General features: G+C 46.3%; 1 protein-coding gene across 2 annotated transcripts in view; it reads left to right on the top strand.

Annotated features, from left to right (window-relative positions):
- LOC139407128 (transcription factor HIVEP2-like) overlaps positions 1-17,604 on the top strand; it is a 99,208-nt gene that overhangs the window by 60,351 nt on the left and 21,253 nt on the right. For both annotated transcript variants that reach the window (XM_071150556.1, XM_071150554.1), the window contains one exon: positions 6,607-6,790. The gene's annotated coding sequence lies outside the window, so the exon portion shown is untranslated. The remainder of the gene's footprint in view (positions 1-6,606; positions 6,791-17,604) is intronic.

The following is a 17,604-nucleotide window of genomic DNA, read 5'->3' as shown; positions in this document are numbered from 1 at the left end:
GGGAAATGGGAGAGAGAGAAAGGGTGAGGGAGAGAAAGAGAAAGAGAGCGACAGAGAGAAAGAGGGTACTGAAACAGGACACGCTCACACAGGGGGCCTTGTTCCCCCAGCAGCATATTTGTAGGCAGTGTTTTTTTTTTTTTTTTTTGCGGGGCTCTGCTATTCTCTCCGAGTGAAAGGCGACGCGGCAGACATGTGAGGCCGTGACTGATGCCAGAGAAATGTGTCAGAGGGGCACGTGGCGAGGCGTGGGCGGTGGGCGCTTTGTCCCCCTGCCTCCCTGCCACTTCAGCCCATTATATGGCCTTAATTGGCCCTTCATTATGGGATCTCAGTCGTGTTAGGGAGGCCGGCTGCCCTGGTTGCCCTGGTGAATAGGACTTCGGCTGAAGCAACATGCTGTGGAGGGATGGCTGTTTCTGGGCTGGAGAGAAGGAGAATAGAGGAGAGAAAATGGAGAAGGGAGGGGAGAGAAAGAGAGAGGAGGAGAAAAGAGGAGGGTCGAGGGGGGAGTTTGTCGTCTAGGGCAGAGGAGGTGTCAGGCCGATGCAGGTGCACCTGACAGGGCGCTCGTCTGTTTCCATGGTTTCAGACCCGTTGGCAGGGGCAGGGATTAGGGTGAGGAGGGGGAGCAGAGCAGGAGGTGATGACAGGCCCGGTGGCCTGAGGGTACCCCACACTGTGATACATTTAGCTTCTTAATGCCACTTCCAATGATCCCACTAACTCTCCTGTATTACTACACATTACATTTTTATCAGCTGAATAATGTTGTGGGAGCAGGAGGGTCTTTTCATCTCCACCTAGCACCCAGTTCAGATCTCTTCAGTTTAAACAGAGACAATGGTTGTCAGGCACTGTTTTGTGAGGGAATTACTGTAAACATTGGCCTTGGTTGCTATAGATTAACACAATGCCATCCAGTGTTTGTTTTTTTTCAGGCTCTGCCTTCTTCAGTTTGTCACGTACGTTTTCCTGTCTTATACCTTAGCCAAACAATGCACTTTGTATCTTCTGTTGAGTAACAGCAGTACTTTAAATAGAACATGAAAGTGTTTAAGAATCAATCGAGGGATTACGTAAGAGGGCTGTTACGTTCAGAGTGCTGTTGTCTTTGTGGTGTATCCGTCCATGCCATGTGCCGACGCTATGCTGCTACAGTGCTGCTACACAGACGAGCGTGGCAGGATCTTTTGATGTTTCGGAGAAATAGAAAGAGGGATTAAGAAAGTACCATAATGTGTGTTGTATTAAATGCTCATGCCTTGTAATCCAATTGAGACTGAGACAATAATAATGAGTGTGGCTGTGACGGCTTTCCGACAGCACCTCTGCAGTAGGCAGGAGGGAGGATGAATTAGTGTACGGATAATGCTGGGGGTATTTTTGGACTGCGGAACGTACAGGATAAACATGGAACTTGTTTTGAGTGATTATCTCAGGAAGGCCAATGGATAGGAAAGTGTGTGTGGAACTGGAAGTTCTCTAATTCTAATAGAGGGACTGCTTTTTTTGTTTCCAATTTCCAGTCAGTGCTCCCTTTTTAGGAAAGAGGACATTTCATATTTCCTCAAACTGTTTTATGACTAATAATCAACAAATGCAGTTCAAATGCTTCAGAGTTTACTGGAGAACTTACTGTTATTTGCCACTTTGTTGTGGTGATGAGTATTTATTTGAGCCTCTCTACAGTATTTGTCATCTAAATTCCTCTTACGTGCTCCAGAAATGAGAATGGACCTCTCCCAGATTTATCCCAGCATTGAGTAATGGGTGCCATGGACGTGCGCGTCATTCACAAGCCCCGGTAGTGATTCTTAGAGATAAAAAAGAAGAGCTGTGATCGCCCACTAGAAGTCAATAATCACAGCGCTTATTCCAGCTTCTCTCAGAGGAACTCCTGCTCTCCGGCTGCCAACAGGCTGCCAACAGGCCCATATTGAAACAAATGGCCCACTTCTCCTCAAAAGAGGATTCATCTATGTTCTGTATAGCTACAACCCGTGGGTTTGGTATGTGGTGGAAATGTGCGGCTAGCTCAGACTTGGCAAGAGACTTGGCTTTTTGAAAAAAAGCTTTGTATTCTATCCTAACCTTCAGCGTTGAGAGAGACAAAATAGTTCCCGCCGGCTATTTCTGTAGTTATGTTATGGTGTTTTCAAACTGGATGGAAATGTAAAATGATTTGAGGGACCTTATCAAGCATGTTTTTATCAACGTTTTATGGAGGCAGGTATGGCCTTCATTTTGTAGTTCTAGCAGCAACCTTTGAGTAAGTTCTGTGGGCCAAATGCGATCAAATCAAAATTGTATTTTTCACATGCCGAATACAACAAACAGATGTAGACCTTACCGTGAAATGCTTACTTACAAGCCCTTAAACAACAATTGTTTATTTGATTTATTTTGTCCTTAATTTAACTAGGGAAGTCTGTTAAGAATAAATTATTATTTACAATGACGGCCTACCAAAAGGCAGTAGGCTTCCTTTATGGACAGGGGCTGGGAGAAGAAGAATAAGAAAAGAAAAAAAGATATATATAAATATAGGACAAAACACACATCACAACAAGAGAGACAACACTACATAAAGAGAGACCTAAGACAACAACATAGCAAGGCAGCAACACAGGACAACAACATGGTAGCTTTACAACATCACAACAGCATGGTAGCAACACAAAACATGGTACAAATATTATTGGGCACAGACAACAATGCAGTTAAAGAAATAGAGTGAAGACACTATTTAGTAAATAAACTAAAGTAAAATATAAAATTATAAGTAACACAATAAAATAACAATGAGGCTATATACAGGGGGTACCGATACCGAGTCAATGTGCAGGGGTACAGGTTTGTCGAGGTAATTTGTACATGTAGGTAGGGGTAAAGTGATTAATCAAAGATAAATAACAGCGAGTAGCAGCAGTGTAAAAACAAAGGGGGGGGGGGGGGGGGGGGTCAATGTAAATAGTCTGGTGGCCATTTGATTAATTGTTCAGCTTGGGGGTAGAAGCTGTTAATGAGCCTTATGGACCTAGACTTGGCGCTCCGGTACCACTTGCCGTGTGGTAGAAGAGGGAACAGTCTATGACTTGAGTGACTGGAGTTTTTGAAAAAAATGTGGGCCTTTTTCTGACACCGCCTGGTATATAGGTCCTCGATGGCAGGAAGCTTGGCCCCAGTGATGAACTGGGCCATATGCACTACCCTCTGTAGCGCTTTACTGTCGGATGCAGAGAAGTTGCCATACCAGGCGGTGATGCAACCGGTTCCTGTAGTCCACAATCAGCTTCTTTGTCTTGCTCACATTAAGGGAGAGGTTGTTGTCCTGGCATCACACTGCCAGGTCTCTGACCTCCCCCTATAGGCTGTCTCATCATTGTTGGTGATCAGGCCTACCACTGTTGTGTCGTCGGCAAACTTAATGATGGTGTTTGACCACGCAGTCGTAGGGGAACAGGGAGTACAGGAGGGGACTAAGCACGCACCCTTGAGGGACCCCCCTGTTGAAGATCAGCGTGGCAGATGTGTTGTTGCCTACCCTTACCACCTGGGGGCGGCCCGTCATGAAGTCCAGGATCCAGTTGCAGAGGGAGGTGTTTAGTCCCAGGGTCCTTAGCTTTGTTATGAGCTTTGTGGACACTATGGTGTTGAACGCTGAGCTGTAGTCAATGAACAGCATTCTCACATAGGTGATCCTTTTGTCTAGGTGGGAAAGGTCAGTGTGGAGTGCGATTGAGATTGCGTCATCTGTGGATCTGTTAGGGCGGTATGCAAATTGGAGTGGGTCTAGGGTTTCTGGGATGATGGTGTTGATGTGAGCAATGACCAGCCTTTCAAAACACTTCATGGCTACCGACGTGAGTGCTTACGGTGCAGTAGTCATTTAGGCAGGTTACCTTGGCTTTCTTGGGCACAGCGACTATGGTGATCTGTTTGAAACTTGTAGGTAGTACAGACTCAGTCAGGGAGAGGTTGAAAATGTCAGTGATGACACCAGTTGGTCATGCCATGACTGCATGTCCTGGTAATCCATCTGGCCCCGCGGCCTTGTGAATGTTGACCAGTTTAAAGGTCTTGCTCACATCGGCTAAGGAGAGCGCGATCACACAGTCATCCGGAACAGCTGGTGCTCTCATGCATGCTTCAATGTTGCTTGCCTCGAACCTAGCATAAAATGCATTTAGCTCATCTGGTAGGCTCGCGTTACTGGACAGCATGTGGTTGGGTTTTGCTTTGTAGTCTGTAATAGTTTGCAAGCCCTGCCATGTCAGAGCGTCAGAGCCGGTGTAGTAGGATTCAGTCTTAGTAAGGTATTTACGCGGCAGCTCGAGCCTTTAGCTCGGTGGGGATGTTGCCTGTAATCCATGGCTTCTGGTTGGGATATGTACGTACAGTCACTGTGGGGAGGACGTTGTCGATGCACTTATTGATAAAGCCGGTGACTGAGGTGGTATACTCCTCAATGCCATTGGATGAATCCCGGAACCTATTCCAGTCTGTGCTAGAAAAACAGGAGGGCGAGGGAGAGCTTTGTACACGTCTCTGTGTGTGGAGTAAAGGTGGTCTAGAGTTTGGAGCGCCACCTCTGGATGAACATTTTCTTATTTGCTTTTGGCCTTAACCAGCTCGTTGAGTGTGGTCTTAGTGGCAGCATCGGTTTGTGGTGGTAGATAGACGGCTACGAAAAATATACATGAAAACTCTCTTGGTAAATAGTGTGGTCTACAGTTTATCATGGGGTACTCTAACTCAGGCGAACAATATCTTGAGACTTCCGTAATATTAGACAACACGCACCTGCCGTTATTGACAAATAGACACACACACCCACCCCTAATCTTACCAGACGTAGTTGTTCTGTCCTGCCGATGCACAGAGAACTCAGCCAACTGTCACGCCCTGACCTTAGAGATCCTTATTATTTTCTATGTTTGGTTAGGTCAGGGTGTGACTCGGGTGGGAAAGTCTATGTTTTCTATTTCTTTGTTTTTGGCCGTGTGTGTGTGTGGTTCCCAATCAGAGGCAGCTGTCTATTGTTGTCTCTGATTGGGGATCATATATAAGTTGTACTTTTCCTTTTGGGTTTTGTGGGATCTTGTTTTCTGTTTAGTATCTGAGCCTGACAGAACTGTGCGCTTTCGTTTTTTTTGTTGTCTTTATTATTTTGTTTCGGTGTCATCAATAAAAATACGATGTAACGCCGACCACGCTGCGCCTTGGTCTCCTTCTACAAACGAGAGTCGTTACACCAACTGTATATTATCCGTGTCGTCGTCCTGACACTGCATTCAAACAGTTTGGGGCATTAGGCATATCAATCCGATTGGTAGAAGTACTGTCATTTTTGGACCTTGAATTACATTGTGTGAAAGAGAGGATAGTTTGTCTTTATTTTAGTTTCTGGTGGAATCCTGCGTTGGAGGGGAGCATGGCATTCAACATGGCTAGATGTAGGCTAGCTAGCCCATGCTCTTTTGTTGCTGAGAGAGTCATACTGCAGATTATGATGCAACTCCATGGAAATATTCTGGATTATCTTGCCTCAGAGTTCCCCTCCCCTGCAGCCCTAGGTCAGACAGAGTGGGGTAGTATTCTACCTTACTGGAGGGGGGGGGGGGCTCTCTACCCTCTGACCTGGAAAAGCTTACATAAACCACAGCATGCCTGGCCTGGTGGACCTCTGTCTGTCTGATTCTCAGAGAGATAGTGAGTAAGTGAGAGAGTATGGTCACAGATTACTGTGACCATACTGTACTGTATTTAATCAGGGTGGAGTCCTTCTTATTGTGAAACCACAGTGATATTCTTTCATGCAGCAGACCCAGCCAGTGGGCCCAGGGTCGGGGCCTTAGAACGGCCATGGAATTAAATAGGGGAGGCGGCATAAAGAAGAGAGGGGGGACAAAGAAGAGAGAGAGAGAAAGAAAGAAAAGGAGAGAGAAAGAGAGCGAGAGTGAGAGAGAGTGCCGCCTCTGCTATATGTCATTGACCTTGGCTCTCTGGGTCTCTATTAATGTAATATCTGTGATTTGTCAGCACGGCTGAGGAGGTTATGAATGGATCGAGCAGAGTTTCATGCTGGCGTTTTCACGGTGGATGATAAGTAAAAAATATCTAATTCTTTCTCACTGTCCGTTAGATTAACAACCAGCCTAATTATGACCACTCCTCTTTTACGCAGATAAGATTGGTCTAATTTGTCAGGTCGGAAAGGAGAGCATCAATTCGACCTCTCCTAACAGAGGGAGATATGTAGGGTAGAAAGAGACTGGGCATAGCTAGCTCTATTGAAAAGGCTTTTACAGGCAATGTAACCATTTTGCCTGTTCCTGTATGTGCACCATACTGTACCTTTCAGATCCTATGAATTATGATCTATCTCTATAAAACGTTTTGGCAGGAGTGCCGTTTACTATATGGAGTCAACCCAAAGCACTGAAACATTTAGTTAAATGAAAAAAGCAGATTGATAGAGCAATGCTAATTTTGGTTTGATTTATTGCTCCATTCAAAATCAGTCTATTGGATTTTTTTATGGCACGTTTCTATTGTTGTGGGAGGTGTCTAAATGGTCTTCTTCTTGTTGTTTCTTTCCAGTGGTCTGTGTCGTCTCCTCACCCCTACCAAGGGGTCATCCTGACCTCGGACCCCCCTCTTGCCCCCCTCCCACGAGCCTGACCCAGTGATCCCCCCCAACCCCCCCACCTTGCCCCAAAGCAGACTGAAGACCCCTAAACAGTGCCAGGCTCAATCACCACTCAAGTCCTCTGAGATCACGCAGGTGAGTGTACACACACACACACACACACACACACACACACACACACACACACATTCCACACAAGAGTCAGGAGTGCGTGCATTTAGGGTGGAAATAATTGGAGTGTTAGGAACAGACACCTTGTCTCAGTGAGCCTCACATCTGGAAAGGGGTGAGTGTTAGCTTTAGCTGCATGCTAGCAGATTGGATATAAAAGACAGGCCTGATGCTATCTGATCTATGGGTTGTGGTTGACTCTTGATAAAGGTGATAAAAATACTGTTCATTGATTTACTGGCTGTTCAATAGGTAAGTATAAATACTGAAGAATATCATGATTCAGCCTTGTTTTCGATTTCTAGCATTGGGACTTTGCAGTACCACCAGGAAGCAGATAGGATTGTGTTTGTTTATGCACAATTGATTATGGCTGTGTTTATCGGGTCAGTCGTGAGACGACCCTGCTGTTACAGGTCTAAAACATCCTCTCGATCTGTGACAGCCACACTCCCAACTGACTGGCCATGTAATGGTCTAAATGATTCTGTCACTTTTCATCACGCTCCATCTGTCATCCCTCCTCCAGCTCAAACCTCTCCTCTCACCGATGGAAGACCCTCTCTTTGCTCCCGTGTCGGGCTAACCTGAATCAACTCCAAATGTCTCCGTGGTGCAGCTAGCTATTTCTTCAGGGAAGGGACACCCATTTGACTACACACACCGTTTGTCCATTCACTCCCAAACACGTTGGCTGTGGAGCTGGTGACATTTGTGCTAGACATCCTTGATGTGTACGTTTCCAACAAGTCTGAACTATGGAGTATTAGCACTTTACTGGGTTTTCCATGGTAGGCGGTGTCAGTGGGTCCTGTCTGTTTACTCGCCGTAAGCGGGGGCTGTTAACCTTGGACAGTGACGAGAGTCGTTTATTTGGTCTAGGAGGGAGGCCCTGGTTGCACCATGCAGGCAGGGAAGCACATTGGTGGCAGATGTTTGAGCTTCTCCTCCTCCTCCTCCTCCTCCTCCTCCTCCTCCTCCTCCTCCAGTCCTACAGGATCACATCCTCCAGACGATCCCCTTCTTGTTTTGCCTTCCCCTTCTCTTTATAGAAACTGGATTCAAAATATTTGGAAGTTATGAGGTATACTGTTCCCCTGGAGTTCCCCAGCGCCGTAGTACAACACCCTGTTTGATACATTGGTTGTGTCCACATGGTGTGTGGTGTATATTAGGAATATAATACCCAAACTCTGAGCGCTGGGAGGGATCTGTGTGTGAGGGGGGGGGGGGGGTGGACATGGAGGGGTAGTGGATGCTGCCTTCCAGGCTTAGTTAAGCCTGTGTTAGTCCTCCATCCAAGATAGCCACAGCTGAGATGTCCGTACGGAAGCAGCCTTCTTTCCTACGGTTATGTGGTTTCAAAAGTTTTCTGTTGCTCTAAAGTTTAGCATGCCTCATGAAGTTCTAATGTCGGTGCAAAGACGGGGGGCTCGGTGTTGTAAGTGGGGGAACCAGTGAGAAAGACAATGAATCAGTACCTCTACAGCTGCTTCCTAAAATTTCTGCAAAATGTTGTGGAAAATGTAATGAAGGTAATTTTTCAAGCTTACCCGGTGGAAAATATGACCGTCTTTCCATAGACAATTAAAACCAACATGAAGCCCTTTTATTTCTTTCTTTTTATTCTCCCTCTCTTTCCTTCCATAGGGGGGATTTTATGTGTTTCATCCAGCGCTAAATGGAAACATGTACATTAAACGGCTACAGCTGTGGAGCACAAATAAACTCGGGATAGTTAGTTCTGCTGCTTAGCTGGAGAAATCCCATAACTGCACCTACTACAACATAAAGAGTAAGATCTGGGTCACATGGTTTATCCCACTGTGCACACAGCATGCATGTTTAGCCGTTACCACCTCCAGGAAATAATCATAAATCCAACCAGGAAGCATGCTGCTGCCGACTCTTATTTTGTTGCTCTTTCCAGCATTGCAGCAGGCAGCCTGTTGGAGCAGAGGGCTTGTACACAGACACAGGGAGATGGGTTTTTATCTATGCCGTTTTCAATTACTGAGGCCTGGTGTAATTACCCGGCTCTGTCCCACAGTCGGTCTGCCAGAGAGTCCCACAGTACCGCACTCCCCTCCCTCCCTCCCTCCCTGCCCTCAACCCTCAACCTAGCCTCCCCAGGTCCTTAGCATGGCGGCACTTACACCCTCTCCGCTTTGTCTGTGTCCGTCTGGCCACTTGTTTCTTTGGTAACTGTATATCAGGCTGGGGACACTGGCGGGGCCGCCAGAGTGTCAGTTGTATTAAGCATGACCTCATGTTGAAAGGATCTGTTTCTCCCTCTCTAAATGGCTTTCAGCCTGTGGGGCCCGGTCTTTTGGCTCAACACCCCAGGCGCTATGCTCAGACCACTGGAGTCTTCCTGCACCCCATGATGGGCCTCTCACTGAGAGAGGAGGAGAGAGAGAGGGACAGAGACTGAAAGACGGAGAAAGAAAGGGAGAGAGAGGGAGAGAGAGAATGAGAGTGTGTGCGTGCATGCGTGCCTGTGTGTGTGCGTGTGTGTGTGTGTGTGTGTGTCTCCACTCACACTCAGGCTCATGGACTGGCTTGTCTGGGGGAAATGATGTCACCCCCTGTTCCCCATCAACCCTGTCCAAAGTCCACAGACTGTTCTGGGCTAATTCATCTTCAAGATGAGGCGCTGGGCTGGTGGCATGGCCAAACAGGTCACACTGTACACATTCCCTTTAGCATCGTCTGTACTTATAACCAAGCAATACTTTTAAACATATTATGCTGGACTCTGAGTCTCCGGAGAGGGTTGATTATGAGCTGGATCTACTCTGTACTGGGCTTTTAAATTATTCTTTTTTAATTGTTTTTATTTAACCTTTATTTAACAGCCTTTACCCAACACCAACAGACAGCACTGCTCGTGTTCTCTGTAACTGGGCCTTTACCCAACACCAACAGACAGCACTACTCGTGTTCTCTGTAACTGGGTCTTTACCCAACACCAACAGACAGCACTGCTCCTGGTCTCTGTAACTAGGCCTTTACCCAACACCAACAGACAGCACTGCTGGTGTTCTCTGTAACTGGGCCTTTACCCAACACCAACAGACAGCACTGCTCGTGTTCTCTGTAACTGGGCCTTTACCCAACACCAACAGACAGCACTGCTCCTGGTCTCTGTAACTGGGCCTTTACCCAACACCAACAGACAGCACTGCTCGTGTTCTCTGTAACTGGGCCTTTACCCAACACCAACAGACAGCACTGCTCGTGTTCTCTGTAACTGGGCCTTTACCCAACACCAACAGACAGCACTGCTCGTGTTCTCTGTAACTGGGCCTTTACCCAACACCAACAGACAGCTCTGCTCCTGGTCTCTGTAACTGGGCCTTTACCCAACACCAACAGACAGCAGTGCTCGTGTTCTCTGTAACTGGGCCTTTACCCAACACCAACAGACAGCACTGCTCGTGTTCTCTGTAACTGGGCCTTTACCCAACACCAGCAGACAGCACTGCTCATGTTCTCTGTAACTGGGCCTTTACCCAACACCAACAGACAGCACTGCTCGTGTTCTCTGTAACTGGGCCTTTACCCAACACCAACAGACAGCACTGCTCGTGTTCTCTGTAACTGGGCCTTTACCCAACACCAACAGACAGCTCTGCTCCTGGTCTCTGTAACTGACTAATGTGGAGCCTGAATAACTGACTAATGACTAATGTGGAGCTGAAGATTTTCACTGTAGCCTGCAATCACACCTGAAACCCCTGAACCCGTGACTATTAAACACTCTGAATCTCTGAATGTGATTGTCTTCTTGGAGAGAGCCAGGGAGAAACCAGATCAGAAACTGATTAAGAGGATCTGGATGGACGCATCGATCAAAAGCTCATAAACAAATGAGTGAACAGCCAAACAGTGTCTCTGGGGCAACTGTCTGTGAGGCGATGTGTGTGCTGTTGGCCTGAGTGCCTGACTGTATACCTCCGCACAGCCGAGAGAGATTCTGTTTATTACCGCCGCTTGTAGGTTACGCCTCCCATAATGGCCCAGCATTCTTGGAAGAGCAGATAACATTCATCACAATCAGCAGGAACATCATCAGGCATGGGGCTGATACCCATGGCACGATCCAGTCAATATTTGTGACACAGCGATTTGTTAAGAGACAACCCAGTGCCCAGATTAGTCCATTTTTGTAACATCAATATGTTTATAATTTGATGGATTATGTTTCCCCATTCAATGCCAAATGTTTTTGCCGTATCTCATAACAACAAATGCAAATAAAAGTAATAAATTCCACCTGCCTATCAGCGAGAAATGTGTAACTACTGCCATTATTGCTTGTGCTATTGCATGGCTGTGCACAGTGAACGCCTCAGCTTAAAGTGTGGTTTGCTATGCCTAGTGAACGCCTCAGCTTAAAGTGTGGTTTGCTATGCCTAGTGAACGTCTCAGCTTAAGGTGTGGTTTGCTATGCCTAGTGAACGCCTCAGCTTAAGGTGTGGTTTGCTATGCCTAGTGAACGCCTCAGCTTAAAGTGTGGTTTGCTATGCCTAGTGAACGCCTCAGCTTAAGGTGTGGTTTGCTATGCCTAGTGAACGCCACAGCTTAAGGTGTGGTTTGCTATGCCTAGTGAACGCCTCGGCTTAAGGTGTGGTTTGCTATGCCTAGTGAACGCCTCAGCTTAAGGTGTGGTTTGCTATGCCTAGTGAACGCCTCAGCTTAAGGTGTGGTTTGCTATGCCTAGTGAACGCCTCAGCTTAAGGTGTGGTTTGCTATGCCCAGTGAACGCCTCAGCTTAAGGTGTGGTTTGCTATGCCTAGTGAACGCCTCAGCTTAAGGTGTGGTTTGCTATGCCTAGTGAACGCCTCAGCTTAAGGTGTGGTTTGCTATGCCTAGTGAACGCCTCAGCTTAAGGTGTGGTTTGCTATGCCTAGTGAACGCCTCAGCTTAAGGTGTGGTTTGCTATGCCTAGTGAACGCCTCGGCTTAAGGTGTGGTTTGCTATGCCTAGTGAACGCCTCAGCTTAAGGTGTGGTTTGCTATGCCTAGTGAACGCCTCAGCCTTAGGTGTGGTTTGCTATGCCTAGTGAACGCCTCGGCTTAAGGTGTGGTTTGCTATGCCTAGTGAACGCCTCAGCTTAAGGTGTGGTTTGCTATGCCTAGTGAACGCCTCAGCTTAAGGTGTGGTTTGCTATGCCTAGTGAACACCTCAGCTTAAGGTGTGGTTTGCTATGCCTAGTGAACGCCTCGGCTTAAGGTGTGGTTTGCTATGCCTAGTGAACGCCTCAGCTTAAGGTGTGGTTTGCTATGCCTAGTGAACGCCTCGGCTTAAGGTGTGGTTTGCTATGCCTAGTGAACGCCTCAGCTTAAGGTGTGGTTTGCTATGCCTAGTGAACGCCTCAGCTTAAGGTGTGGTTTGCTATGCCTAGTGAACGCCTCAGCTTAAGGTGTGGTTTGCTATGCCTAGTGAACGCCTCAGCTTAAGGTGTGGTTTGCTATGCCTAGTGAACGCCTCGGCTTAAGGTGTGGTTTGCCATGCCTAGTGAACGCCTCGGCTTAAGGTGTGGTTTGCTATGCCTAGTGAACGCCTCAGCTTAAGGTGTGGTTTGCTATGCCTAGTGAACGCCTCGGCTTAAGGTGTGGTTTGCTATGCCTAGTGAACGCCTCAGCTTAAGGTGTGGTTTGCTATGCCTAGTGAACGCCTCAGCTTAAGGTGTGGTTTGCTATGCCTAGTGAACGCCTCAGCTTAAGGTGTGGTTTGCTATGCCCAGTGAACGCCTCAGCTTAAGGTGTGGTTTGCTATGCCCAGTGAACGCCTCAGCTTAAAGTGTGGTTTGCTATGCCTAGTGAACGCCTCAGCTTAAAGTGTGGTTTGCTATGCCTAGTGAACGCCTCAGCTTAAGGTGTGGTTTGCTATGCCTAGTGAACGCCTCAGCTTAAGGTGTGGTTTGCTATGCCTAGTGAACGCCTCAGCTTAAAGTGTGGTTTGCTATGCCTAGTGAACGCCTCAGCTTAAAGTGTGGTTTGCTATGCCTAGTGAACGCCTCAGCTTAAGGTGTGGTTTGCTATGCCTAGTGAACGCCTCGGCTTAAGGTGTGGTTTGCTATGCCTAGTGAACGCCTCAGCTTAAGGTGTGGTTTGCTATGCCTAGTGAACGCCTCAGCTTAAGGTGTGGTTTGCTATGCCTAGTGAACGCCTCAGCCTAAGGTGTGGTTTGCTATGCCTAGTGAACACCCGTCTTCCCACTTGAGCTCTCACACCGACGGCGAGAAGAGGTGGCCGAGCAGAGCGACCGACCAACCGCCTAGCTGGGTTGTGCAACCAGCTCCTTTCATAATTTCAATTCATCAGCATGGTAACCCTGCTGCATGGCATTCAGGCTTGTTCTTCCCACACAGGAACTGTCACCCACACTCCTCACCTCACCCTGTCTCAATGAGGCTGTAGCCAAGGCCTCTCACCCACGCAGAGCCCAACTCTCTCTTTTCACTACTCACTACACACACACCCACCATGTTAAAAATACCACCTCCCATCTTATGCCTAGCTGTACCTCGTACTTTCTGCTTGAAATGTAGACCTGAGTATGACAGGATGTATGACAGGGTGTATGACTGGATGTATGACAGGATGTATGACAGGATATATGACTGGATGTATGACAGGATGTATGACAGGATGTATGACTGGATGTATGACAGGATGTATGACAGGATGTATGACAGGATGTATGACAGGATGTATGACTGGATGTATGACAGGATGTATGACAGGATGTATGACAGGATGTATGGCTGGATGTATGACTGGATGTATGACAGGATGTATGAAAGGATGTATGACAGGATGTATGACAGGATGTATGGCTGGATGTATGACTGGATGTATGACAGGATGTATGAAAGGATGTATGACTGTCAAGATACATGATTCTTGTCTGAATCATGTGCCTTGTAGTTTTACCAGTACTGGTCTTTACTTTTCTCATGTGTTGCTGGAGTTTGTCCCAAAACTAAATATCCATCCCATCATGCCATACGCATTGCACATACACTCACCATTCTATAAATGTGTATGATGCACTATACATTGTAATTTTAGTATTGCTCTGTGAGGGCACTGGCTCTGCTGACCACCTTGACCTGGTTTGAGCAATGGATGGTCTCTCTCTCTCTCCCCCCCTCTCTCAACCTGTTGCGTGTTGTCTCTCCACAGTCTCCAGACTGCAGTATCTCCCGGCTGCAGTCTCTCCCAGCTCCAGGCTGTGCTTCATCTTTGGGCTCCTAATGAGGAGTCAATATGACACTCCCGGGGGCTGACTTGCGAACGGACTGGGTGATGCATCCACAGAACCTGCTTACAGGGGATAAAATCACACCCCAAACCTGCCGGCTGTGCAAATGGTGAATCTCTCAGGCTGTCAAGACGCAAACTATTGGTGGTATAAGTCTGAAGATGAAAATAGTTATTTCTGGGATTTCAAAAGATTCAGGAATATTTTCTGTTTCATAGATTTTTTTTGTGGGGGTGTATATTTATTGCATATTATTTTGTTTTTATTCCATTCTATTCATATTTTACAATATGTGCATTTTTTATACACGATACAGACTGGAAAAGACAAACAAGCTACTTTTGTTGCCCATGTTACATTGAGAGGCACAGATGAACCTGCAACTGAATAGAGTAGAGAAGTGTGTCACGACTGCAGAATTAATACATTTCACTCAGTCCTTTCAATAATCCCCCAAAAATATGTTGTGTATTCTGTGCATGCAGTCCATTTGAGAACAGAGGGATTCTTCAACATTGCATTGTGAATAACTCCCTGACACAGTTCAGGTGAAAGGCGTGTTGATCCAGACGCCCCTAAAACACATAATACTTTATTGTAGGAGCTTTGCTTCAATCTATTTTCAGAGCCCTTTCAGATTTTCCCCTAGCTAGCCAGTTGATAAAGCCAGTTGGAGCTTTTAACATTGCCTCCATCCCAAATGAGCTGGAATAGCTGGAACAAAGACCCCAGCAAACTGACCCAGCTCCCCTCTCATTCCCACTGTAAGGGAAGACACAGAGAAAGGTATAAAACTTGTATGCAGATATGTGTGTGTTTCTAACAAACACAGATAAATAAACAAGGGTCTCGGTTGGGGGTCTCGTTAGGCCCCCTGAGGCTGAGGCACTGACCATGATGCACTTCTAGGCAGGATTTTGTTACCATAAACTCTGTAATTACTGAATGGAAACAATTAGCAATGATTTGAATTATTCAGAGTCTGCCCTGGAAAGTACAAGAAACTGTGCCGGTTTCCGTTCAGGGAAATAAGAAACGGCCTGTGTGTGTGTGTGTGTGTGTGTGTGTGTGTGTGTGTGTGTGTGTGTGTGTGTGTGTGTGTGTGTGTGTGTGCCTGCCTACATCGCTGCTGTGAACGTGATGTCACCAGGAGGACAAACAAAAGGGGTAACCGGAGCTTTGAAAACACACTGGCGGATGTGTCACGGTCAACCCCACAGACAGGCCACTGAATTAGGCCACTGTGCTGATCGAATGGCCCTGTGGTTTAGGAGATACCCAAAACACACAGGCGGCTTACCCATGCGACTGGCCTTTGTTTCTACAGGAATTACTCAGGTATAATTGCAGATGTCAATTTGCTTAGACCAACAGAACCATGTGTACTACCCTCTGTAATAGAGATGGAACTGAAACTAGATGAGGTTGATTTAATTACCTTCAGCTGTTTATTGGAGTAACTATGTAACACTGATAGGTCTAAAGCATCAGTCGATAATAGCAGTGTCAAAGACTATGACTCCAAATATTTAAAGAACATAGTTTGGCAACGGAGATATTTTCCAGGTCTGTTTTTAAAAAATGTATTCCAACAATTGTATTTATTTATTTCAAGTGCTCGTGTCCTGCAAATAACTTTTGGTTGGACAGTGAGAGATATGGCGTCATGGTTCATTTTTAACTTCAGATGTTGTTATTTTATGGGAAAAGAAAACGGGATTCACTCTATTCTTTATTTCAGTGTTGAAAGTGTTTTCAGTGTTCCAAGCACTTCAAATTGGTACGTGGCATCTTGGCTGTCCAAACGGTTTAAGGATAACTACACATCACTCATTGTCACACAAAATAACAAAACATTTTCTAATCCTCTCTCTTGAATCTGCCAGCCCAAAAACGCTTAAATACCTAATCCCTGCATTGGAAAGAGGATGCATTTTGATTGAGTGAAAGTGCCTCTTTAAGGTTTGCTCTTTCCCCAGTCACAATGGAGATGTGCGTCAGTGTGTAGGGCCTGGTACAGCCCCAGGCTACCAGCTTATCCCCCACTCCCCATAGATCTCCAGCCAGAAACCAGAACTAGGCCCGAGGTGGGCAGAGGCTCTCTATCAGCATAATGTTCTCCCCATGAAAAGAGAGCCCAAATAAAGAAGCTAACATGGCTTATACCCACACTTTATGTGTACCTCTGGGGAGGAGGGGGTTGATGGAGATATATGTACTGTAATGCTTGGGGGGGGGGAGTAACTTACTGTGGGGGGGCCGGTGTACTGTAAATAATGAAAATGTCCGCCTCATCATGGTCCATCAGTTTTTGGCGGTGGGGCCTCCTATCAGATGAACTACTGTTAGACTATGGAGATGTTACATAAAATGCTTGAATCATCCAGTGAAGTGTTTCTGTTTATATCTTTGAGAATGTGGTCCGTCTCTATAGAGCGAGGTGTCCCTAGCACACTCTGCCTCTGTGTGTCCCACGCACACTTCCTCCAGGTACTCCACTTAAAAATGATGCCAAAGAATATTCCCACCCACACTCAGTCAGAAAATAGGACGGCGTTTTAGTTAGGATGAAAACACTTTATATAACCCATTCAATAGTTTTTCTTTGACTTGAACAATGATAACCTTATGCAACACGGCAGAGAATAATTCATTAATGGTTTTGGGCAGATGCCTACTGAACTGTATGTCCTAAAAGAAAGATTTGAGAGAACTTCGGGCACCATGGCAGCGGATCTGTGCTGATAACAAGAGATACTAGACAGATGGATTCATGGAAGGAGATGCGCCCAAACATGGAGAGGGGGGGGGGGGGGGGGGAGAAGGGAAGAGGAGAGGGGTGCACCAACCAGCTTAGAAAGATGGCTCTTTTCCACTCAGTTTCTCTGGCTTCATAAGGCTCATCAGCTGACACTTTTTCACAAAATACGGAGTGTGTATTGTGTGAATAGGCTAGGATGAGTTATTATTCCTCTCAGAATGTTTCTCTCTGTAACTACGTTATCTTTACAAAGCTGACAATCGAGAACATTTCATGAGGTTGGTATGCAACACCTGTTGATACAGGTGTGTTGCAATTGATACTGCATTCTGTATCTTCCAATCTCTCTAAACATAGCAACATCTGGCTGTGTTTTCACATACACATTTGGCTTTGGGTTTAATTGAAACATGTACAGTTTTTTTTAACAGGATCGCAGGTGGTATTTATCGTTGGTCAATAAGAAAGGATATCTGGCCGGTACCAAACCTCCATCCAACCACTTATTCTGAGCGCCTATGGCTTTTTTCTGTTGTTTGCACACATTCTTTTTGTGTAACAGCACGGAAGAAAACAAAAACCGAAGAGAAGTTAATGTTTCAGGTGCTAAAAATACCAGTGTTTTCGACTGGGATATTTTTATCTCTCACATTGGCCTCAAGACACCCGCGTCACATAGCTTCCATGCTCCTACCCCAGTAGCGCCAGAGCAAAGGGGCCGTGTGTGTGTGTGTGTGTGTGT

The sequence above is a fragment of the Oncorhynchus clarkii genome, chromosome 4 (genome assembly GCF_045791955.1).
Source record: "Oncorhynchus clarkii lewisi isolate Uvic-CL-2024 chromosome 4, UVic_Ocla_1.0, whole genome shotgun sequence".
Lineage (NCBI taxonomy): Eukaryota > Metazoa > Chordata > Actinopteri > Salmoniformes > Salmonidae > Oncorhynchus > Oncorhynchus clarkii.
Note: the sequence above shows the minus strand (reverse complement) of the source record. Positions and strands in the feature narration are given on the sequence as shown.